The sequence below is a fragment of the Orcinus orca genome, chromosome 12 (genome assembly GCF_937001465.1).
Source record: "Orcinus orca chromosome 12, mOrcOrc1.1, whole genome shotgun sequence".
NCBI lineage: Eukaryota > Metazoa > Chordata > Mammalia > Artiodactyla > Delphinidae > Orcinus > Orcinus orca.
In genome coordinates this window covers 55,044,760-55,071,987 of record NC_064570.1, presented here as the reverse complement: position 1 = coordinate 55,071,987, position 27,228 = coordinate 55,044,760, and the positions used below count along the sequence as shown (strand labels likewise).

Here is a 27,228-nt window from a genome sequence, read left to right as displayed (position 1 = left end):
CCTGTGCTCCGCAACAGGAGAGGCCACAACAGTGAGAGGCCCGCGTACCGCAAAAAAAAAAAAAAAAAAAAAAAAAAATCTAATACTACCTCTTTGGAAACATGAAAACATATATGCAGGCTAGATGGCTATATTTCCTGAATCAGATTTTGGTATCAATTCTTGAGAAGGAGAAAAGGCAGGGTTATACAGGGAATCTTATAAAAAATATATATGTATATTTTTTCAAGAAGCTTCTGACTGGAGAGGAGTGAAGATGAAGAGACATTCTCCATTGTGACTTGTCTTTGTGAGTAATATCTGCTGACCATGAAGACAGAAAACTTAAAAGAGCCCACACTAAAGAGAAGGTCAGAAGAAGAAATTCTTTCATTCTGGAAGTTATCTATTCATATATGAATATCCAGAAAATAATTTGTTTCGAAATCATTAATATCCTTGCAATAAAATAGGAATTAGTTATAATAATATATGTATTACAAGATAAAAGAAAAGAAGAGGAAAAAATCATGGCAGTGGAAGAATATAAGTAAATGTGGCATAGGGGAAATGAAAACTGTGACTTAATATATTACCATCAATTAAAAAATTATTCAAACAATCTCCTTTACAAAATAAGGTTGTAAAGATGAAATAGCAGAATATTCTGAAAATTGTGTGTGTGTGTGTGTGTGTGTGTGTGAGAGAGAGAGAGAGAGAGAGGATTGTGAGATGGCAGAGTTGCAAAAAAAAGATGCCTACAAAGAATGAAAGCAAAGTTAAAAGCTGCACAGGGACTTCCTGGTGGCACAGTGGTTAAGAATCCCCCTGCCAATGCAGGGGACACGGGTTCGAGCTCTGGTCCAGGACGATCCCACATGCCGTGGAGCAACTAATCCTGTGCACCACAACTACTGAGCCTGTGCTCTAGAGCCCACGAGCCACAACTACTGAAGCCCGCACGCCTAGAGCCCATGCTCCACAACAAAGAGAAGCCACCACAACAAGAAGCCTGCATCAGGTATATAAATTCTCCATACTAATATGTATATTTTTCAAGGAAATAAAGTGTGATGAACATTAGTTAGATCCAATTTAAATATTAAACTTCCTGGTATTTCACAATGGATGAGAAATGTTTTCATGCACCCATGAAACGTGCATGTAACACTGATCATTATTTAGACTACAAAGAAAATCTTCATAAATTACAAAAAATGTTTTAAAATTACAGATAATATTCATGTCATAATGATATCAGATATGAAATTAATCTAGGTGAAAAAGGGGACTTCCCTGATGGTCCAGTGGCTAAGACTTCACCTTCCAATACTGGAGGTGGGGTTCAGCTGGTCGGGGAGCTAAGATCCCACATGCCTTGAGGCCAAAACATAAAACAGAAAAAATATTGCAAGAAATTTAATAAAGACTTTAAAAAAAATCTAGATGGAAAAAATGCTGGAAGTTGAAAAACCTAACACCTAGAAATTAAATATGTTAATTAACACACACAAAAAAATATATTCTAAGTTTCAAGATAAACTTAAAACTCAAATAGCAGAATATATAAGGAAAAGGAAAAAAATGTAACCAGAACCTTTAAATGTATCATTTAAAGCTTGTGTTTTCTTATTTATTTTCACTTTGGATGATCTGTCTATTGGTGAATGTGGGGTGTTAAAGTCCCCTACTATGATTGTGTTACTGTCCATTTCCCCTTTTATGGCTGTTAGCATTTGCCTTATGTATTGAGGTGATCCTATGATGGGTGCATAAATATTTACAATTGTTATATCTTTTTCATGGATTGATCCCTTGATCACTATGTAGTGTCCTTCTTTGTCTCTTGTAATCATCTTTATATTAAAGTCTGTTTTGTCTGATAATGAGAATTGCTACTCCAGCTTTCTTTTGATTTCCATTTGCATGGAATATCTTTTTCCTTCCTTTCACTTTCAGTCTGTATGTGTCCCTAGGTCTGAAGTGGGTCTCTTGTAGACAGCATATATACAGGTTTTGTTTTTGTATCCATTCAGCCAGAATATGTCTGTCTTTTGTTTGGAGCATTGAATCCATTTACATTTAAGGTAGTTATCAATATGTATGCTCCTATTACCATTTTCTTAATTGTTTTGGGTTTGTTATTGTAGGTCTTTTCCTTCTCTTATGTTTCCTGCCTAAAGAATTTCCTTTAGCATTTGTTGTAAAGCTGTTTTGGTGGTGCTGAATTCTCTTAGTTTTTGCTTGTCTGTAAAGGTTTTAATTTCTCCGTTGAATCTGAATGAGATCCTTGCTGGGTAGAGTAATCATGGTTGTAGGTTTTTCCCTTTCATCACTTTAAATATGTCCTGCCACTCTCTTCTGGCCTGCAGAGTTTCTGCTGAAAGATCAGCTGTTAACTTTATGGGGATTCCCTTGTATGTTATTTGCTGGTTTTCCCTTGCTGCTTTTAATATTTTTTCTTTGTATTTAATTTTTGATTGTTTGATTAATACGTGTGTTAGTGTGTTTCTCCTTGGATTTATCCTGTATGGGACTCTCTGTGCTTCCTGGACTTGATTGACTATTTCCTTTCCCACATTAGGGAAGTTTTCAAATATTTTCTCAGTCCCTTTCTTTTTCTCTTCTTCTTCTTGGACCCCTATAATTCGAATGTTGGTGTGCTTAATGTTCTCCCAAATGTCTCTGAGACTGTCCCCCATTATTTTCATCCTTTTTTCTTTATTCTGCTCTGCAGTAGTTATTACCACTATTTTACCATACAGGTCACTTATCTGTTCTTCTGCCTCAGTTATTTTACTATTGATTCTTTCTAGAAAATTTTTAATTTCATTTATTGTGTTGTTCATCACTGTTTGCTCTTAATTCTTCTAGGTCCTTGTTAAACATATATTATATTTTCTCCATTCTATTGCCAAGATTTTGGATCATCTTTAGTATCATTATTATGAATTCTTTTTCAGGTAGACCGCCTATTTCCTCTTCATTTGTTTGGGCTGGTGGGTTTTTACCTTGTTCCTTCATCTGCTATGTGTTTCTCTGTCTTCTCATTTTGCTTATCTTACTGTGTTTGGGGTCTCCTCTGCACAGGCTGCAGGTTCGTAGTTCCCATTGTTTTTGGTGTCTGTCCCCAGTGGCTAAGGTTGGTTCAGTGTGTTGTGTAGGCTTCCTGGTGGAGGGGACTGGTGCCTGTGTTCTGGTGGATGAGGCTGGATCTTGTCTTTCTGGTGGGCAGGACCGCATCTGGTGGTGTGCTTTGGGGTGTCTGTGACCTTATTATGATTTTAGGCAGCCTCTCTGCTAATGGGTGGGGTTGTGTTCCTGTCTTGCTAGTTGTTTGGCATAGGGTGTCCAGCGCTGTAGCTTGCTGGTCATTGAGTGGAGCTGGGTCTTAGCATTGAGATGCAGATCTCTGGGATAGCTTTTGCCATTTGATATTATGTGGAGCTGGGAGGTCTCTGGTGGACCAGTGTCCTGAACTCAGCCTTCCCACCTCAGCAGCTCAGGCCTGACACCCGACCAGAGCACCAAGACCGTGTCAGCCACACGGCTCAGAACAAAAGGAAGAAAAAATGAATAAAGTTATTAAAATTTAAAAAATTATTAAAAATTTTAAAAAAGTAAAAAAAAAACCCACAACAGAAAAAAACGGTCAGACAGAACCCTAGGACAAATGGTGAAAGCAAAGCTATACAGACAAAATCACACAAAGAAGCACAAACACACACACTCACAAAAAGAGAAAAAGGAAAAAAAATATATATCTATATATATAAAAAAGGAAGAAAGCAACAAGATGAATAAACAAATCTACCAATGATAATAAACTCTAAATACTAAACTAAGATAAACATAAGGCCAGAAACAAATTAGATGCAGGAAGCAAACCCCAAGTCTACAGTTGTTCCCAAAGTCCACCACCTCAGTTTTGGGATGATTCGTTGTCTATTCATGTATTCCACAGATGCAGGGTACATCAAGTTGATTGTGGAGATTTAATCCGCTGCTCTTGAGGCTGCTGGGAGAGATTTCCCTTTCTCTCCTTTGTTCTCACAGCTCCCGGGGGCTCAGCTTTGGATGTCGCCCTGCCTCTGCATGTAGGTCACCTGAGGGCGTCTGTTCTTCGCTCAGAGAGGACGGGGTTAAAGGAGCCGCTGATTCGGGGGCTCTGGCTCATTCAGGCTGGGGGGAGGGAGGGGCATGGAGTGTGCGGAGAGCCTGTGGCGGCAGAGGCCGGCGTGACGTTGCACCAGCCTGAGGCGCACCGTGCGTTCTCCCGGGGAAGTTGTCCCTGGATCACGGGACCCTGGAAGTGGCGGGCTGCACAGGCTCCCGGGAGGGGGTGTGTGGATAGTGACCTGTGCTCGCACACAGGCTTCTTGGTGGCGGCAGCAGCAGCCTTAGCGTCTCATGCCCGTCTCTGGGTCCACGCTGATAGCCGCGGCTCGCACCTGTCTCTGGAGCGAGCTCTTAATCCCTTCTCCTCCCGCACCAGGAAACAAAGAGGCAAGAAAAAGTCTCTTACCTCTTCGGCAGCTCCAGACTTTTTCCCGGACTCCCTCCTGGCTAGCTGTGGCGCACTAGCCCCCTTCAGGCTGTGCTCACACCGCCGCCAACCCCAGTCCTCTCCCTGGGATCCGCCCTCCGAAGCCCGAGCCTCAGCTCCCAGCCCCGCCCACCCCGGCGGGTGAGCAAACAAGCCTCTCGGGCTGGTGAGTGCCGGTCAGCACCGATCCTCTGTGCTGGAATCTCTCCGCCTTGGCCGCCGCACCCCTGTTGCTGCGCTCTCCTCCGCGGCTTCGAAGCTCCCCCCCTCCCCCACCCTCAGCCTCCCCCGCGAAGAGCCTTCCTACTGTGTGGAAACTTTTCGTCCTTCGCAGCGCCTTCCCACTGGTGCAGGTCTCGTCCCCATTCTTTTGTCTCTGTTTTTCCTTTTGCCCTACCCAGGTACGTGGGGAGTTTCTTGCCTTTTGGGAGGTCTGAGGTCCTCTGCCAGCATTCAGTAGGTGTTCTGTAGGAGTTGTTCCACATGGAGATGTATTTCTTATGTGTTTGTGGGGAGGAAGGTGATCTCCGCGACCTACTCCTCCGCCATCTTGAAGGTCTCCCTCTAGGGCAAAGTTCTGACTAGGGTGCTGCTGAACATAACAAAATGCAACAACTAGACCGGAATCTATGAACTTTTTGAGGAAATAGCATTGTCAATACTCACCAGACTGAAAATGCTTTAATTGTACAAGAAATAAAATAAGGGTCTTTTACGCTACTGGAGCAGGAACATGTTGAACTATGCTGACCTTCAGGAATGGCGTAATCCCCAGCCTCCAATAATAAGGTAAGTAGGTACCTAGATAGATAAACATTTATTGTAGAATTTTTGTAATATGAAAATATTGGAAACAAACTGGTTAAATAAAATATGGGGTATGGTTCAATATTGAATGTTAGGAGTGGCTGAAAAAATGAGACATCTTTATAAGAAAGGACATAAAAATTTACCAAAATAAAATTTTCAATAAGAAGTCAAGATGCCATATTTGTGTGCTAAATGTAATTCCTTGCTTTCTTCTGTAACCTGCTCCTGAATATATGTTGCATAGCAAATTTTCAAATAACACGAGCCTGTAACCCATGGTTAATGAGTAAATAATAATGTACTATAGCACATTCAAAAATTACATTAGTACATTTCTTACGTTTGAGATCCATTTCATTCATTCTTTTTGATCTATATACATATATCATTAAACTGTGAACCTGTAGTATATTATATAAACTTTTCATCTATAAAAACAGTGATTTAAACCCAAAAGAGTTCTTGATAAATCAAAGTTGAGTTAACAGTTCATTTTTAGTATTTGAATGAGGCCAACGGGACTAAATCTCATCTTTTTATTCCCCCACAGCCTATTATTCTCATGGGTTTAGAAGAGTAAGCTTTTAGCCTGAGACAGCTATTAAATAATCCAAAATAGAAATACTGCTACACAGACATTAGAATTTTATGCTACTACTAATTTTTTTAATGCTAGGGATATGACCTCATCCCCATGTAGATACCAAATTTTTCAACCTAAATAAAAATGTTGAAAAATCTTATCAGGTCCATGATTATGGGGTGTCTTCCTTCTTTCATCTAGTTAATGAACAAGTATAATCATTGTATTAGCAAACCTGTTTCCCTTTATCATTGACCCACAACTATACTGATTTCCAGCCTCATTTTAGTAAAATGCAGGAACAAGTTGGAATTCTAGATGATGCAGTTGAGTATAAGCAGAAATCATGTATGCCACTTCATAAGATTCTCCTATGTGTGATCTTTATACTCTTATTTTTTTTCCACAATCTTCATGCAGAGCAGCATGGGAAACTTAGAAGGCACTTCTTGAAATGGCAGAACTACAAGATGAAGGGAGCTGGGTGCTCAAATGATTGCTTGCACGAGGGACAGTCACGGATACAGAACACCAACTTTGGACTTCATTTGAGTGAGTAATAAACTTTTATCATTTCTGATTGATTATACGTTTTGAGGCTCGTTTGTTACAGTTGCCAGCTTGAACTAAACCATCACTGAATTGGGAAGCATACAAATCCACGTGATAGAATTCTGTTCTTTGGTTTTATTCCTTACTAACTGACATGCAATTACAAATTAATAGCAGTATCTGAAGCTGGCAGTTAGTTAGATAACCAGTAGAGTCTTTTATTTGAATTACCGTCATAATTTTCTTTTTTAGTCTACAACCACAAAAGAGTTATTATTTCCTGTAAAGTGTTCTGTTATGCTGTGACTTTAGAGACAAATTTTAACATGCCATTGTTTTTGTTTATTAAGACAAGAAGGTGTTATTTCATACCCAAGCTCAGGGATAAAGTTTAGATAGCATTTGGAGGAAAAAGTTATAGAATTTTAAATGATTAAAAATGGGTCAGTGGAAGAAATGTGTTTAGTCTCATTTAGAGTTTCAGAACTCTTATATACTAACTTAAATATGTAGTTCTCACTTTTAATAGGCGAATCTGTTATTTCCTTCCTTTTTTCTCAAAGTTTTTATGTAACCCCCATACCAAACTCAAGTCATGTGATTCAGGATGAGTAGAGACCATACCCAATAACAGAAAAACAGTTGCAAACAATATGCATAACAATAACAGCTAATTAGTTTTCTTTTTAAAAAGCACTCATATATATATACCTGGCATACTCCTCTTATAGCAACTTGAGAGTTGGCATTATTACTGTCACTAAACTAACTGTCCAAGGTAAGCTGCAGAGCAAAGTTTTGTGTTGAGGTAGTTTTGTACTAGATCTTTTCAACTTTGCAGTGAACTGGCCATTCAGAATAATGTGGTTCCTCTTCACCATAATTTAGTTATTTATTTGGGTGGTTTTTGTCATATTTTGGATCTCAGGACACTTTTTTTTTTTTTTTTGCTGCACGTGGGCCTTTCACTGTTGTGGCCTCTCCCGTTGCGGAGCACAGGCTCCGGACGCGCAGGCTCAGCGGCCATGGCTCACGGGCCCAGCCGCTCCGCGGCATGTGGGATCTTCCCGGACCGGGGCACGAACCCGTGTCCCCTGCATCGGCAGGTGGACTCTCAACCACTGCGCCACTAGGGAAGCCCCTCAGGACACTTTTATACAATAATTGGTGTGGACCCCAAATAGCTTTTGTTTATTTGGCTCATATCTATCAAGATGTATCATATTAGAAGATAACACTTAAAAAACAAATGTTTCATAATTCATTTAAAATAGCAAAAGAAATTATTAATGGAAATGGAAATATCTTATTTTTTATAAAAATCCTAAATTTTCCAAAACAAAAATTAATGAGAAAGGTGGCAATCTTTTATAATGCTTCAAATCTCTTTACTACCTAGTTTATTAGAACACAGCAGGATTCTCAAATCTGCTTCTGTATTCAGTCTGTTGGAATATGTTGTTCTGTGTGTGAAGAAAACCTGGCCTCACTCAAATATGCACTTAGAAAAGGGAGGCACATTTATTAGTTTTCAGATGCTTGTGACATTCTTGTATACTACACCATAATTTGATAAGCGATATTTCCTTAAAAGTTAGTTGCAAAATGAAATCAGAAGCCATATCAATGACAATTTTATAATCTGTTATATTATAATCCATTGGTCTGTTTTGCACTTTGAATTGGTCTTTTACTCATGGGTGATTTTGTAACATTGTATTTTTGTCAGTTGGAAAATATTGGTTCTTGCAGTTATGTAGATCTGTCAAAGTTGATATATTTTATGGTAAATAATTAAAAAAACCCATTAATTAACATTACCATCAGTTTTGTCAGTATAGTCCTTAAGTATCCAGAGCTCTTAAGTTCATTGTAGCAGTTTTTCAAAATTTTTCAACTCAAGTTTTACCTTGGCAAAAACCTACCATCATCATTTGTTTTCCTTAAAGTGGTTACTTTTATTTATTTGGAAGAAAATTATTGTATAATACCCAATTCTGAATAATAAGTGTTTTCTTCTCAGTAATTCTTTAAATTAAAAATAATATTTCATGAGAAAGGCAGCTGGTTCTTTTCCCAACTAAAGCAATCACAATAGTACTTTTCCTGCAGACACCATGGCATTTTGGCATGCAGCAGAAGTGCTATATGCAAACTTCTCATTACATCAAACAATATTTTAATACGTGTGTCCATTTTTGCATCTAAAAAAAAATCTCTTGATTCCTGGATATATAATGGAATATTACTCAGCCATAGAAAAGAGTGAAATTCTGCCATTTGCAACAACATGGACAGACAGACCTGAAGAGTATTTTTCTTAGTGAAATAATTCAGACAGAGAAAGATATATACTCTGTTATCACTTATATGTGGAAACTTAAAAATAAAACAAACAAATATATGTAACAAAACAGAAACAGACTCACAGATACAGAGATCAAACTAATGATTAACAGTGGTAAGATGGAAGAGAGTGAAGTGAGAGTGAGGTACTAAACTAATAGACACAAACTACTATGTATAAAATAAATAAGCAACAAGCATATATTGTACAGCAGAGAGAAATATAGCCATTATTTTATAATAACTTTAAATGGATTACAGTCAATAAAAATATTGAATATTGTACACCTGAAAATGATACAATATTGTAGATCAACTATACTTTATTAAAAACACTTTCACAGAATGTAAAAAAGAAAAGAAAAATATTTAAATAACACAAATAGTCAAAGAAATACAAAATGACATAAAATGGGTAAAATGTTTTAACTTAATTTTTAAAAATTTAAACATAGTTACATGTTTGTCAAGGGTGGAAGATTAATAAATATATATTAAGAGTATAGAACTATACAACATTTCTTTTCCTTACACATTGAGACATAATTGATATGGACAGAGATTTACTTATAAGTGTGTAAAATTCCAAAATATCTTCTATATATTGAGATGTATAATATGTATGTGCATAACCATTTAACCATAAATAAATAATTATATGTTTATTGCTAAAAATAAAACTACATTATCAAAAATCAAAATTATTAAAATTAATTATATTCCCTTTTTTCATGTTTTATCTTTTCCTTTGCTTTTTGACACTTTCCATCTCCAATTTTTTTTTAAATATATTTATTTTATTTTTAATTTATTTTTGGCTGCGTTGGGTCTTTGTTGCTGCATGTGGGCCCTCTCTAGTTGCAGCGAGTGGGAGCCACTCTTCGTTGCGGTGCATGGGCTTCTCATTGCGGTGGCCTCTCTTGTTGTGGAGCACAGGCTCTAGGCGCATGGGCTTCAGTAGTTGTGGCACACAGGCTCAGTAGTCGTGGCTCATGGGTTCCAGAGCGCAGGCTCAGTAGTTGTGGTGCATGGGCCCAGTTGCTCCACGGCATGTGGGATCTTCCCAGACCAGGGCTTGAACCTGTGTCCCCTGCATTGGCAGGTGGATTCCCAACCACTGTGCCACAGGGGAAGCCCTCTCCCATCACTTTTATGTTCTGTAGATTTGGTAAGTTTCCCATGACTATGGTTTTGAGAAAATCATTTGGTCTCAAACTGTTGTCTCTGCCATGAGTTTTCAAAAGCTTATCTTCAAAGTAAAAAATCATATTCAAATAATTTGTCATCTATTCTGTGTACTGACATCCTTTCTTGTGGCATGCAGTTTGGAATTCCTTACACACAGTTTAAGGGGAGGACTTTAAGTTAGAAAACATAGAAAAAATTGGCTTAATGTTTCAGATATTGCCTATTTTACTGGTTACAACAAAATCCAAGTTGTAATGCTCTAATTTGGCATTAAATTCAAGTGGGATTTCAAGCATTTGCTACAAAGTCATTTTACAATTATGTCATTTTTCTAAAAAATAAAGAAAATTCTATCAATTAATATGCTATCAAAATCTTTGTCTTAATATCTAAAAGGTCTTGGGACACCTGGATAACAATATAAAGAAGCAAGTAGACTCATATTTCATACATTTTTCATAAATATGTAGTCTAGACAAAAAGAAGTGTAAATAATCACTAGAAAATAAATCAAATTTTAATATAACAGAAAAATAAGAGGGAACACTTACATAGTTGTGTTACATAGTTGTGATGATAAAGTCTTTGAAATCTCAAATTCTAGATGCCATTAAATTAAATATTAATAAATTGGTCCATATTAAAAAAAATAAATATTGTTTTAGGGAAAAAGAGCCAGTGCCAACTTAAAATAAAAAAAAATATTTTCAAAGAACTGAGCCAAAGAATAAAAAAATTATTTAACTGCTTTTTAGGTAATGATAAAATATTTAGTATTTTATTATTAACATTTATTAAGTGCTTCTGTTCTGCCAATCTTTATTCTAAGTGGGTTGAATATATTAATTCATTTAGTCTTTTATAGAGGAGAAAAGTAAGGCACAAAGGGTTAATTCTTATTTCCAAGATCTTAAAATATTGTTTAGAGGTTAATAGAAATAAATTCAAGATTGGATTCTTCTTTGGTAAATTTAAAGAATATTGTGTGTGTGTGTGTGTGTGTGTGTGTGTGTGTGTATATACATATATATATATACATATATGCATATATGTGTGTATATATATGTGTATATATATATTTGATTGTAAGGACTCTTACCTGAAGCACTCTTTGAAATAAATAAGTTAAAAAATATATATATAAAAAAGCAATTCACAGGAAAAGTATGAACAATTGTTTGAACCATTGTAGTAAGATAAGTGTAACAGAATGGCAAGTAGTTGACATTTTCCACATAATCACACATTTTAAAAAAGTCAATTATTTTAACACTAAAGATATGGCCTAAAAGGAAACTGTCATGGTTATTTCTGGGATCATAAAATGAGGCAACCTTTTGGAAGGCAGTTGATAATTACACTCAAAGTATTTGTAAATTTATATTCCTTTCTCCAGAAATCCTACATCTATAAATATCCCCTTCTTATAAAGAGAGAGATAGTAAATGTAAAGTTCTTTGAAGTTGGATGGATATGGAGTCAAGACTAGATAAACATGTTTATTTTTGATAAAAAGAGGTAAAGTTGTTTCTTTGTGCCCAGGGGGGGAAAAGAAGAGTAGGTATAGGTATTGACTTTGAGACAGCTAAGACATCTTCCTTCTGGGAAGGCCTTTTCTCTTTTACTTTTTAGAAATTAAGTATAATAGTATGAAACTTTTGCACTGAGAATAATGTCGTCTACTTTTAACATGTGTGTGTGTGTATGGGTGTATCCATGTGTTTTGTGCATATTTTGCAAAGTCTCAGATACAAACAATGAAAAAAATAATACAAATATGTTAGTAGTGCTATTACCCAAAAGGTTATCACTTTTGCAAAAATCTCTTGTGCCCAATGTTCATTGAACCAAGATAAGAAAATTTCGATGATGATGACTACTTAAGCCTACAGTCTTCAGGGAGTGATTCTGTGTTATGCCTGAATGAAGGGTTAGAGGCAAAGCCATTCGTCTCTGCTGCCCTCTTGGATAAAAACAATAGACTAATATTCACTATGTTACTCATCTCTACCAATGAAGGTTCTTTGAGAAAGCTTGCCAGCAGCGAGGAATGTTATCCTCTCTATTAACCATCTTTGATAAAGCACTGCTTCAGGGCCATAGTAATCATCAGTAAATGATGATCAAGTCTTCCAACTGTACTGAGGTACAAACCCATTATATACCTTTATGAAAGAACTGCAGCTGGTTCTCTTTCTGTAAAATTATTAAATATAATGCTTTCATTTTTTAACTAGTTTAATATGGGGTTCAACAAGTATGCAACAATAGCTGGATATTGCACATACAGACCATTTCACATCTCTGTTAATGGAGAACTTAGTGTTATATAGAACTTATATGTTGTTGTTGGACTACTTTTGCCACTTTAATTGCCATTAAGTAAATTTAACAGTTTTCAATTTGATTTCTCATATTAAAACATGCTTTATACTGTTTCAAAGATACCTATAAAATATAACTATAACTAAAGCATATAAAATCTCCCTATTTTTTCTTGTTTTTCCTTATCATTGCTGAATTTCACCTCAAATTTCATGGTGCATTGAATTACCAAGGGACTAGAAAAAATAATTTTTGGAGTCATAGATTTATGCAAGTATGCCACTTTTCACTTTCTCTTCAGATATCCAGCTTCTTCTTAATATACCAATCAAATAATATAAATTATATATTATGTATATTATGTTATCAGATCATATACCTAGCCTATAGTCTCCTTGTCTTGAGAGTGTGTGTTAAGACTCTCTCCTGCTTTATACCTGTTCAGATTATCTCCTGTTTTCCTAGATCACAGCTTCAACCATGACTATCTCTACCTCTACTCTCCATGCTTTGCTTTGCTAAGATTACATACTTTATTATTCTAGGGAAGAAAACAAAGTTATATCTCCTATATAAAAATAATTTTCTTAGGCAACAGTTACTAAATCTAGAGAATACAATATATAATAACAACTATGTTTGAATCATCAGTTATCTCTTCTTTTATTGTTTCCCTATGTAGAGACATGTCACAAATAATATATATTAAACTTTGGAATCTGGAAATTAAATCATCTTTATAATTTGCTAAAACAAGAGTACTCCATAGGCACAAACATATCTAAGGTAATAAATGTGTAATGCCATATGCGAGCATACTATTAATTGTTGCGTATATTTAGTCATTGTAACTCAATTATGTTTAAATCATTATAATAAGATAAATAGAAATCAAACAAGTACTTGTTTATCTTTAGGAATTTTTACATCTAATCAGAAATAATTATCTCATTTTTTTCTGCTGGGTGTTTTTTTTTTCTCCTATCTCTTTCATTGAATTTGCTTTCTTCTTTTGAATGTTCCTGTTTATTCATACCACATCATGTAAATGTACATGTGAATTGCTGTCTGTGTAGTTTCACATGCTCATGCTACAAGTGATAGACATTGCCTTAATCATTGTAACACTCTACCGCCCAACCCTTATTCTAATCAGGTAGCATTCAGATACCTGATCTCTCCAATTTATAGTGAACCAGTGTTTCTTTCTTTTTGTTTTTTTTTACATCTTTATTGGAGTATAATTGCTTTACAATGGTGTGTTAGTTTCTGCTTTATAACAAAGTGAATCAGTTATACATATACAAAGTGTTTCTTATTTCCAGAAAATTTCATCACTCTATCCTTTTTTATAGTGTTCTTATTCATATAATTGTGTCTTTAAGTTTTAAGGTACATACACATATTGATTTTAATTTTTCAAAATATGTACAGGTCCTTCTAAGTTAAAATGACCTGTAGCTGTAGCTTTATGTTATATTGTGTATTTGCTCCTATTTACTTTAAGAGTTCAGGAGGAATTGTGAACTATGAAATGAGTCTTTGAAGAGAAGTGTTCTGCCTATTTAGATTACCCTATATACAATTGTCTCCTAGGTTTGGGTGATGATTATTAACAAATAATTAGAAGCAAGGAAACCATGACCAACTTAGAGAATACAGGGTTTATAAACATTGCATAACAACAATGTATTGGTTTACAAACTTCAGAATATATGAAGTATAGTGTAAGTCCAAAGGTAAATGAACAATAAATTAGAATTCATAATATTATACCAGGAAATAAATCAAAGGAATATAAGGGAATCATTTTTATTAAAATTCCAATAAAATTTGAAGCCCTCAAGATTTCTTCATAGTGCTTTGTAGGGAGGAGTAAGTGCTTGATTTCTTTCTGTTGATTGAGCAATTGCATTCCTCATAAATGCCTTATGATCTTTTGATAAATGTCCTCATATAAAAGATGATTTCATTAATCACACATTTCATTATTTGAATTGCTCCTTATTTGCACCTTATAGCTGACTTTTCCTGACCATATATTTATATTTAATTATCTCATGAGCACTATTCCATACTTGATAAGATATTTTTACAAAATTAATAAACAAATACATCAACATACAGAACAGTTTCTTAATATCAGACTCTGAAAGGAGAGTTCACACATTCAAAGTGTTTTTTTCCCAGCATTAAGTAGGCTCATTTTCAGATTTTACCTCCTTGGTGATGCACTAAGTTCCCTGCTAATATGTAGTTGTTTTTATTATCTGACTTCCTTGGTGTACCAATTACTGAAAATTGTGGAGAAAGTCCAGAAAATTTTAGAACAAAATGTTGTTTCAACTAATCCTGGCATAAACACCAACAATGCTTGGGTCTAATGCTCTGAAAGAAACTTAAGCAGATCTGTGTCCAGAAGCTCTGAGATATACTTTATCAATCCATCCTGTGGGTTGTAATAGAAATGTGTCTGGAATACTGCCTATCATTTAGTCCTTCCAAGTCATTCTGTTTCTAGTTCTTGAACTGGATAAGAAAAGAGATGCTTGCTTTATTCTGCCTTTGGTCTTGTGTAACGGTGTTAGCATTCTATTGTTGCAATAACAAGTTACCAAGTTTAGTGGCTTAAAAAACTCCATATTTATTATCTTCATTTCTGTAGGTCAGAAGTCTAGGATGTGTCTCGCGAAACTAAAATCAAGATGTTAGCAGGGCTTGTTTTTTTGTTTTCCTGGGAGCTTTGAGATTGAACCCAATCCCAAACCCACTCAGATTGTTAGCAGAATAATCTTCTCCTTGTGGTTGTAGGGCTGAGGTCCTTGTTTCCTTACTAAATGTCAGCTGAGGGCCACTCCTAGCTCCTTGAGGCCTCTGTCTGTTCTTTCAACAATGTCCCCTTCATCTTAGGGCCCATTATTGTGTGCTGAGTTCTCACACTTGGAATCACTCTGATTTTGCCTTCTATGCATCTCACTAACTTCTGCCACATCTCTCTGTTTTTGAAGGGTCATGTACCTAGATTGAGACCCCCTTGATAATACAGTATAATCTTCCTATTATAAAATCTTTAATCTTAGTGACATCTTAAAAACTTCTATTACTTAGAAGATTTCATTCTTTTTAAATTCAAATATAGAAAAGCAAATGGGAGAATTCCTGCTTTTGTTACTACAAGTCTTTTATAACATAAATGTGAATTTTTCAATTTTTAAGAGCACACTATATGAAATACTGCAAACTTTGTTATGCATCAGTGGCAAAATGTTAAATCTGATTAGCCTCAGTTAAAAGTCAAATTTCACCCTACTCTTATTTATCTGACCTAAATATTATATACCCAAAATATATGTTCAAAACAAGCCTAGAAAGTACAGGAGCAATAAAATTGCAAGGAGATTTGGTGTGATGAGAAGAGAGAGAAGAAGAGAAGAAGGAAAAAGTGATTTTCTTCCTTCTTACTATAGGAAGAAAATCATTACAGTATGAAATTGATCAAATCAGGATAATGGCAAAGGATGAAGATTAATACCTACTTTGATAAACCAGTGAACAAGTATAGATTTTTAAGATTATTCTTATTAAATTTTCTATCTTCCACTGTTTATTCATTTAGTCAATCATCATATGCTGTATATTTTGAGGCTACAATGTGCCAGATACAGTGATAGGCTTTGAGGAAAAAGATGAGAAAAAAGACAATCTTCCCCTCATTAATGTGGAGCATGCATTCTAGTCTGGGACTGTCCATTAGGAGATATTTAGAGATAGCAGTAGAAACTTGGGGGAAAAAAAGGATTTTATATACCTAAAGATATTGACACGGTGCAGAGTGCAGAGTAGTAAAACAATAGCACCATGGATAAAATCTTGAGGTAAACATCCCATTTTAAAGACATCCAGAAGAAAGGGGCACTGTAGAAAACAAGGGGAATATAGATAAGCAGGAAGAGAATCAGGGACAGTATTGATTGCAGAAGCTAAGTGTGGAAAGCATTTTACAAAGTAGACTACGTGAGTATCAGATTTAATACGTGAAAATATTTTAAAACTCAAATATCAGAAGAGTTATGGTTAAATGGATGATCTCATATACTTTTGTATATGTTGTATAGCCTCTTCGAAAGGCAACCTGCTGATAGTTATTATTCAAACTTTCAAATATCAATCTTTTTTTTTTTTTTTTTTGTGGTACACGGGCCTCTCACTGTTGTGGCCTCTCCCGTTGCGGAGCACAGGCTCCGGACACGCAGGCTTAGCGGCCATGGCTCATGGGCCCAGCCGCTCCGCGGCATGTGGGATCTTCCCAGACCGGGGCACGAACCCGCGTCCCCTGCATCGGCAGGCGGACTCTCAACCACTGCGCCACCAGGGAAGCCCTATGGCACAACTTTTAAACAAAAACTTAAAACCAATAAAATTTTGAGCATCATTTGCCATTTTGAAAGTTCTAAACATATGCAGTTTACTCAGATCTTATTCAAAGACTGAGAAGGGCTGAAAATTTTCAGGTTATATTATTGAATATTACATATTATAAGATATATATTTTTTGTAAATATTCCAAAGTACTCTTTTATGAGTAGTTTGAGCTATCAAGTGGTACTTAAATCATCCCAAGTTATTATACTATCTGTTACTACTTGGAAATATTGCTTTAATTAAATTTGCAGAATGTACAAAATTACCTAAATTCTCAATAAAAAATTGTCCTAGAGATAAGTGTGATATATGAAGCATGAGCAGAAAACAGTTTTCTGATGCTATCTTCTTCAGAGTCTTCTGTTTCTTATATCTCAAATAGACTTTGATAAAATTATTCTTAGACCTATGTCATGACCAAAAATTGTTGACTTAACTAGAATTTATGCATAAGAAGGGATATCATCCATTCGTCAATTTTTTCTTAATCTAAATTCTTATTTACTAGCACTGTGATTTGAAAGTCTCGCTCTTGCTCTCATTCTCTCCCCACATGCATGTAATTTCCATAAGCCTGTCATTTAAGCTGTTATATTACCTAATTCAACCAGTATTCCTATTTTGGAAAATTGGAAAATGGGAGTACAGATTCAATTTGATTAGTAAAATAGATTAGTTCTTTTAGATAAACGCAATAATTTCTTTTTTTTTTTTTTTTTTGCGTTACGCGGGCCTCTCGCTGTTGTGGCCTCTCCCGTTGCGGAGCACAGGCTCCAGACACGCAGGCTCAGCGGCTATGGCTCACGGGCCCGGCCGCTCCACGGCATGTAGGATCTTCCCGGACCGGGGCACGAACCCGTGTCCCCTGCATCGGCAGGCGAACTCTCAACCACTGCGCCACCAGGGAAGCCCAATAATTTTTTTTTTTTTTTTTTTGACTGTGTTCCTCATTTTGCTGAGCTGGGCTGGAGGTCCTTGAAGACTTTATTTGCCTGTCTGACACCTTGGTGCTCTTCCATTTAATAGTGTAGCTGTGTTTATTTGCAGCATAGCAGCAGGATCCCCAGAGAGAAAGTGGGAGCTGCTAGGTCTCTTAACATCCAAGTCCATAGTAGTCACAGCATCATTTTCACAACATTTCACATTTTATGAACTGTAGGATTTACTGGAAATAAAAAAGTATAGAACAGTGATTAAAAGCATTGGTACTGGAACCAGACAAAATGTTGTTCCCTGATATTTTTACGGCTAGTGGGGTGATCTCTAAAACCTCTAAGACTCATTTTCCTCTCATAAAATGAGATTTTAAATAGTTCACTTTAAAAGGAATTTGGATTGATTTATCAATAATAGTTCATAGCAAATATATCTTTATGTAATTAATATATTTCATTTTTAAAGCCCTAAAATTAGCCAACACTATCAACAACAATTCAGTTAGCAGTTGAACATTTTTTTCAATTAGTTGGGCTAAACTGAATAATCTGATTTCCTATATGTTCCAGTCCTCTTTAAAAGATGGGAACCATGGTCGTTTCTCTGCATTCCCATCATCTAATGTTACTTAAGTAATGAAATGGTCAGGGCTACCTAAACTATTATTACTGTAATTCATTAAGACTTTAAAAAGTCAGTGCTTAGCACTGTTATTTTATCTTGTGTGATTAAACTGAAAAGCCATACTAAATATCATTCATTTAACCCTCTGAATATTTTCACTATTGCTTAATTTTGAGCCAGAAAATCAGTACTTGAGGGCACACATAGTACTATGTTTTAATTCAGTTATGTAGGTGAGCATGGGTCATGGATGTATCAGATAGATAGGTAGATAGATATATAGATAGAGATTTAATATCGTGCTGCTAACATTCTATACCTTTACCCTTAAATGTTTCAGAATACATCTCCTAAGAATCTGTAACCATGGTACAATTATCAAAATCATTAATTAGAACATTGATACAGTAATTTTATTAACTCAGTTGTACATATTCAAATTTCATTGATTTTTCTATTAATGTACTTATTAGCTATTTTTTCCCAGTGCTGATTCCAGTTCAGACAATCTATATTAGTTTGCTGTGTTTCTTTAAGTATCCTTTATTCTATAAGAATTCATTAGTCTTTTTTTTAGATTTCATGAGCTTGACATTATTTAAAAAATTACAGACCAGTTATTTTGTAGGCTGTCCCTCAGTTTCATTTTGATTCACACTTGCTAACGATTCCATTCAAATAATGCATTTTTGACAGCAGTATCATAGAAGTGATGCTGTGTCCTTCTCAGTGACTGATAAGGGGGCACATGCTGTCACCTTGTTCCATTACTGATGATGTTAACTTTGATGATTTGCCTAAGGTGATATCAGCTACGTTCATCCACTGTAAAATTGCTAGTTCCTCCTTGTTAAAAAAAAAAAGTACTTTGGCGGGAACTACTTTGAGAATATGTAAATATCCTGCTCCTCATTAAACTTTTACCCATTAGATTAGCTCCCACTCATGATTTTGTCTCATTCAATTATTATGATAGTTGCTAAGTGGTGTTATTTTTAACTCTATCATTCCTTCTTTATATCAGTTTTCTGTATAAATTATTTTCAGCTGGTCTAAGACAGCTCCGTGCTTATCTCCAGGTATGCCTGGAAGTTTCAAACTGATTCCTGGCTAAGAGAAGATTGAGAGTGCTAACTAATGATTTATAATGTGCTATTAAAAGTTTGAAACTTTCCAGGTGTCACCAAGCCAGTTTGCCTATTGATCACTTACACATGGTGTAACACGTTACACGGCTTGGCTTGGCTGTATAACTATATAAGGGCATAAAAGATCCCACTGGGAACATTTGGGAAGCTCTTCTAAAACCAAGATGCCTCAAACAGGTTATAAAGGTTTATACTCCAGAGATGAATACATCATGTGTGAATAAGAATAATTCTGGGGAACTGTGCCTGGAAGTCTCTCAGGCTATTGATTCTTGCCTGCACACTCTTTCTGTATCCTTTGACTTTATAAAGATCTTTGTGAATATGCTCTCCAAAGTCTTGTGGGTCCTTTCAATTATCTGCTCATATGAAAACATTATAGCATTAAATGGTAAGAGAGATCTTTCCCTTTTCTCCCATTCATTTCTATCAGTACACATTTATAGATTCTTGTTTTTTCAGAAAAGTTGTTGCAATTATTTTTTCTTTTGATGCTCAAATTTTCTACGCTTTGACTATTGGGAGGTCCTTCAAGTTGGTTTCATTGTCTCATTGACATGCTATCATTATTTTATGTGCATTTCCCTGCTTTTTCTTGTTGTTTTGCATGGCAGCAAGGTGCCCATATTTATGTGTATATGAGTATATGTATGTGTATATACACAAATAGTGAATATAAAACTGTGTATATATGTATAAATAGGTTTTTAATGTCACAATGCAGCATGAAAGAGCTCATTCTAATCTTCCTTCTATCTAATATTTCTAACTCTGCTTTCTAACTCTCTTTTCTAGTTAATATTTTATATCTTTCCCCAACTGACTGTACAATCGTTACCTAAACACCATTTATTAAGAAGTAAATTTATGCCCTAGTAATGTCAGATGTAATATTTATAATATATCAAATGTCCCTTAATAACTAGCTCTGTTTTTGGACATTCTATTCTATTTCATTGGTCTATTTCTATGTTTATGCACCAACACCACACTACTTTGAGGAGCATGGCTTTAGAGAATGTTTAAACTTGTGTATGTCTTGCCCCCATGTTTCTAATTATATAAGTTATTATTACACAGTTGTAATCAGCTTGTCTAGATCCATGAAAGTTTGTAGGCATGTTTATCATGATTGTGTTAAATTCATAAAATTACTTAGAGAGGAGTCACCTTTATGATGCTGAGTCATTCTGTTAAAGAATAATATATTTTGTTTTGTTTGTTCAAGCCTAATTTGTGTCTTTCATAAGTATTTTAAAGTTTTCTTCATATACAGTTTGCATATTTACATATATTTCTAAGTTTTCTCATCTTTGGTGTGCTATAATTAATAGAGTTTTTTTTGCTCCCATTATGTCTTTGAACTGGTTGTTTTTTATGAGTCAGAAGGCTTTTGATTTCTGTATGTTCATGTTATTCTCCTACTCTAGTAAATTATTTTATTTTTGAGACAAATGTATTATTGATTCTTTGAGCTTTCCAAGAATACTATCCTATCATGTACAAATAGAGTTGTACTTCCTATTTTACAATTTGAGACACTAATTTATTTATTGTTTCTAATTAGATTGGCAGATATTTCCAATACAGTTTTTAAAATTTATTTATTTTTTTGTATACCTATATCCCCTTCCTTTTGGACCTCCCTCCCACCCCCCCATCCCACCCATCTAGGTTGTCACAGAGCGCGAACTAAGCTCCCTGTGTTATACAGCAGGTTCCCACTAGCTATCTATTTTACACATGATAGTGTATTTATGTCAAACCTAATCTCCTAGTTTGTCCCACCGTCCCCTTCCCCCACTGTGTCCTCATGTCCTTTCTCTATGTCTGCTTTTCTATTCCTGCCCTACAAATAAGTTCATCTGTACCATTTTTCTAGATTTCTGTATTACCAATACAGTTTTAAATACTAAAGTCTTAGTTGGCATCTTTGTTTCTGATTTTGGTTGTAATACCTCTTTTTCCCTGTTAAATAAAATACTGGTTTTATAACTAATTTTTCTTGCTTTTATCTTGTTAAAGACATATGTATCAATTTGTATCTTCCTAGCTATATTTTTATGAGGAGCAAGTATTTAACTTTGTCAAAGACTTCATCATCTTTAGAGATAATCATATGATTTTTCCCCTTAGATACATTAATGGCATGTTGGCTTAATAGATTTTCAGATATTAAACCAAGCTTGTGTTACTAGCATAAATGCCAGTTGTTCGTGATGTATTACTTTCTTAAAGTTGTTGAATAAACTTAAAGTTGTTGAATAAACATTTCTTTAGGATTTTAAATTAATATTGTTAATGGTTAATTTTATGAGCCAACTTGACTTGGCTAAGAGAAGCCCAGAGACCTGGTGAAATATTATTTATGGGTGTGTTTGTGAAGATGTTTCTAAAGAGTTAGTAGACTGAGTAAAGAAGATTCATACTTAACAGTATTGAGAATCATCATCCAATCTGTTGAAGGCTCAAATAGAACAAGAAGGTGGAGGAAGGATAAATTCTCGCTATCTCTTCTTGAGCTGGGATATCCATCTTTTCCTGCTCTCTTATATCAGGCCTCCTGATTCTCGGGCCTTTGGACTCTAGGAGGTACACCAATGTTCCTCCAGTTTCTTAGGTGTTTGGCTTTGGACTAGGAGTTACATCAGTGGCTCCCCTGGTTCTCAGGCCTTCATACTCAGACTGAATTATAGTACCTGCTTTTCTGCTTCTCTAGCTTAGAGAAAGCATAAGTCAGCTTCCATAATTGTGTGAGCTAATTCTCATAATAAATTTCTTCATCTATCTGTCTATCAATCATCTATTGGTATCTCATTGGTTCTTTTCTAGAGAACCCTAACTGATACGAATATTAAATCATTCATTGTAATTTTCTTTTTTGTGCTTATTTTTGCTATTTGGAAGAGGTGTTGTGCCAACTCTGGTATTTTCATTTTTTTTTTGCCATCTTTTCCTGTAAAACCCTAAACTTCATTCTTTGTCTCTTATTTCCATTACCAGTTAATATGGAAACAGATGTTTTTTCTTGCACCATTTTCTTGCCCAGCCATGATGACTTGCAAAGCCTAAGCCCAAGAACTGTGCTCACTTTTAATTTGTTCCCCCATGTTCAGTCCTCTGAAAAACCACGTTTCTTTTCAGAATTTTCACAGTTAAGGTGGAATTTTTCTTTCTGGCAGTGATTTTAGGTCAATCCTCTGATATATGTATGTATATATATATATATGTGTATACACACACACACACACATACACACACATATGTTTTTACTCAGAAAAATGCCTAGCAATAGATTTATATATGGCTTAAAACAAAGCTTATGAAATATTTTCTTGAAATCTTACCATCTCACTATGTTTCTTATCTGTTTGTTTGTTGACCTCATTGGTGGGAATAGAAGACTCAACCCAGCCTGTATGGGAACAGTTGCCAAAAAAAACCCCAGAAAAAAGTAATTTTTATTTTGTCTATAGCCATCCTAGCTAATATGATCTCATGAACACTGAATTATTATCATATAACCTAAAAGAGTCCCAAACCATAGATTCTGAGAACAGTTATAGCAATCTTAAAGTGAATATTTTTACTGTTGTGTTGAAATAAGGGGCAGAAAATTAAATTACTAGAACACAGCTTGAGTTCTTTCTTAGAAAAATGTTCCAATGCATGTTTATTGACGTTGCCTCTGGGACTTCTCCCAGATGTGCACTAAAATGCTATTTATATAAATAGAGGAAATACCTTTTGTAAAATCAGTTTCCCCTCTCCAAATTTTCTGTTTTTGTTAAGATGACTACTACATTGAATGTAGACATCAAATTCTTTGAGCCTTGTACATTTATTAATTTTTATTTCTCATTTGAACCATTATTCTGCCTCATCTACCCACTTATTCATATATGGCACTCAAATGTTGAGAGCAACGATGAGTGTATTCATTAACTCCATCCATGTATAAATGTATAAATAACCATTTAACCTTTAAATATCTTGATAATCATTCAACAAGTCAAAGGCATAGATGTCACCAGTTTTAATGCACGCACTGATTTGCTCTTAGATTTTATCACTTACAACCATTAAGAATTGAAAGGATAATTTATCTTGAAGGTTGAAGCATGTGTCTTTTAACTAAGTGTTATCAGGGGACAAAAAAAGGAACCATAAACAGATGGATTAGTTCTCTGTGCACTAAATCTAAAGGGTACTGAGCTGCATGATATGTTCTCTTTTGTTTTTGTCCCTAGCTCAAGGTCACAAGTGGAAAATAGTAATTCTTCTCTGAAAGCCTCATATTATATTGTTTTTTCTGCAGTTATGCAGAAAATTATATTAATTGTATTTATATTAGTTTATTTCTTTTCCCATGCTTTATGTATTTTTAAAGGGTTACTTTTATTGAAATAATATCCAATAAAATCAGGCAAATGCATAATGCTAGGGTAGAATAAAGAGCAAAAAGAAATAACACTTGTTGGGAACATATATTAACTGTTATTTACTTTAAAAAAGCTAACTCATTTAACACTTACATCACTCCTATAATTTGGATAATGTATGACAATGTTAAAGATGAGGAAATGGAGATTATATACTCTATATAACTTATACAAAGTCGTAGTTTCTCTGTTAAGTAGAATAGCCCAGATTAAATGCCAGGTTTATGTGATGTTTTCTATAATTTAATACCTAGTAGAATATTAAAGAATACATGCAAAATTTATGTACAAACTCAGGATTTATAAAATATAGTTGTAATGCACTGTAAACTATTATGAGTATGCTATTGGCAAAGGACAGATACATAGATCAATGGAACAAAAAAAGAGAATCAAAAGGTAGACCCACACACATATGGCCAATATATTTTGACAGAGAGGTAAAGGTAATTCAATGGATAAAGAATATCCTTTAAACAATTGATGATGGAACAAGTGGAATCCATAAGCTAATAACTCAACCTAAACCTCCCACCTTACACTATAAGTCAAAGTAGATTATAAATGTAAAAAGTAAACTTACAAAACATTGGAGGGAAAAAAATAAGATAAAAATCTTTGTGGCCTGGTGTTAGACAATGAATTCTTAAATGTGACAGGGAGCAACAGACTGGGAGAGAATATTTGCCATCACACATCTGACAAAAGAATTTTAACTGGAACATATAAAGAACTCTCAATACTCAACAGAACTAAAACAAAAACCTCAATTAGCAAAAGTGGGTACAAGATTTGAACCGATACTTTATCAAAGAAGATACATAAAAGTTAAAAAAGGACATAAAATTTGTTCAACATTATTAGTGAGGAGGGAAATGCAAATGAGAGCCACTATAACACCTTTTAGGATGGCTAAAATAAAAACTATCGATAAACTCAAGTGATAACAAAGATGTAGAACAACTGGAACTCTCATGTATTGCCCTTGGTTATGCGAAATGATACAGCTACTCTGAATAGGGTATGGCAGTTTCTAATAAAGATAAACACATAGTTACCTATATGATGCAGTAATCACACTACTCTGTATTAACCTAAAGAAAGAAAAACTTATCTTCAAGAAAAAACCTGTACATGAGTATTCACATAAGTCATAATTCAAAAAAACTAGAAACAACCTTAACATTCTTCACCATGGATGAATCACAGAAACATTATGCAAGTGAGATAAGCTAATCTCAAAAGTTCATATACTGTTTGATTCCATTTGTGTGACATTTACAAGAAGATACAGCTGTAATGACAAAGAGAGAGTAGGTAGCAGGATGGTAGGAGTTACCTACCTACCTACTCTTTTTTTTTTTTAAATACCAAATGATTTATTAAAAAACCAGTAAGACACTACTACAACATGACACTGTCACACTGGGCTTTTAACATGAGACTGGGGGGAGGCATAAAACACAAATTGATTCTGAAGCAGAGCAATTAAGAAATAAAACAATGAAAGCAAATTTCTTTTAATGAGAACTCAGAATTAAACTTCAGAGGGACCCAACGTCATACTTCCATTTGGGGACTTGACACAAAAAATTTAGTTTGAACTGCTATTAGCAGGTGGCAGGAGCCACCTTCAAATGAATCTTCAATTTGGAAAATACTGTTTCACCACCTGTTGGGGATAAGTTGCAGATGGAATAATTTAGTATGGTTTGTAGCTATTTTGATGACCACATCGCCTGGATGCTTTCCCATAACCACTCTGCTGGTCACCATCTCTTCCATGAGCTCTTCCCGGAAATCCTCCTCTAGATCCCCACTGTTGCTGTTGCTGACACTGTTCCTTCGACATAGCTACTTTTATTCCACATTTACTAAGACCAACATTGTGGTATTTCTTTTCCATTATCTTCTTCACTGGTTCTTCTTCCTTAAAGGTAATAAAACAGAATCCACACCTCTTATTGGTCTTGTTGTCCATGGGGAGCTCTATGGATTCAACCTCACCAAAACCACCAAAATACTTCCTTATTTTCTCTTCAGGTGTATCTGGAGAAAGGCCACCAACAAAAAATTTTTAACAGGCTCTTTTGTTTTCATGACTTTGGCCCTCTTAGGATCAATCACCTTCCCATTCAATTTATGTTCTTTCTGATCCATGACCTTATCTACACTCTCCGACTCTTTAAATAGCACAAAGCCAAAACCCCTTGATCTCTCTGTGATAAGATCTATCTTCAGAGTGCAGTCTACGACTTCACCAGATTTGGAGTAGTAGTCCTTCAGATCTTTCTTTGTAGTATCCCAGCTAAGGCCTCCTATAAACATTTTCCATTCTTCTTGCCGTGCTGTCGCTGCTTCAGAGTGTAGGAGGATGGTAGTAGTTAGGAGGATGGTGTGACTTAAGAAAGAATATCACAAGGTAGTGTTTTGGGGTAATGGATCTGTTCTGTACCCAGATTGCCGTATGGTTACATGTATCTATACATGTGTTAAAATTCATAGAACTGTACACCAAAAATGTATTTAAAAAAACCTATTGCAGCCCTCAGAAAAAAATCTATAATTGTGTCAGTGGTGTCAAAGTTATAACCATAAGATGCAATTTTGAATAATATCCCCAGTTATTATATGAAAACATAATTCTGTACTAAATAAATTATACCATACTCTGAAATATATCAGTCATAAAGCTTTCAGGACACACAAACCTAATTAAGTATGTAAACATAAACCAATAGTAATTACTACTGTTTATGTAATCAAAATAAAGAATATTGCAAGGTTCCTCTAAAGAATTTGATTTTCCCATAAAATACTGTTGATATTCAATCTTTTTTTGGCTGCCCCACGCGGCTTGTGGGATCTTAGTTCCCTGACCAGAGATTGAACTCTGGCCCTCAGCAGTGAAAGCCTAACCACTGGCCCAGGGAATTCGATATTCAGTCTTTTAAAACTTACCAGTTATTCATATGTTTCACTATGAATCTTTCTAACCTTTTACTTTTTTTTTCTTCTATGACTCATTCTTGTGTTCTGAAAGGAAGTTTATTTTTGAAAATAATTTTAAATATACTATAAGTTTTTAAATAAGTTCAACATCGTAATAAAATCAGTTTTGGGGACAATAAAAAAATTTAAAATAATATATTATTATAACTTCTTAGCACCCGCTTTCACTTTCCAGTGAATCTTGGTTTGGACAGCATATCATTTGTTTAAGTTAGTAGTGATTTTATTTTCTTACTGTGGCACAGAACTTTAATTCCCTCCATCTAGCTAAAATTCTTTCTTCATTTGGTTGGCATCCAACTCTACTTCCTCCTG

General features: G+C 35.0%; 1 pseudogene; it reads right to left on the bottom strand.

Annotated features, from left to right (window-relative positions):
* Positions 1 to 25,481: 25,481 nt before the first annotated feature.
* On the bottom strand, positions 25,482 to 26,263 carry LOC101279106 (heterogeneous nuclear ribonucleoprotein D0-like; annotated as a pseudogene).
* Positions 26,264 to 27,228: the final 965 nt, after the last annotated feature.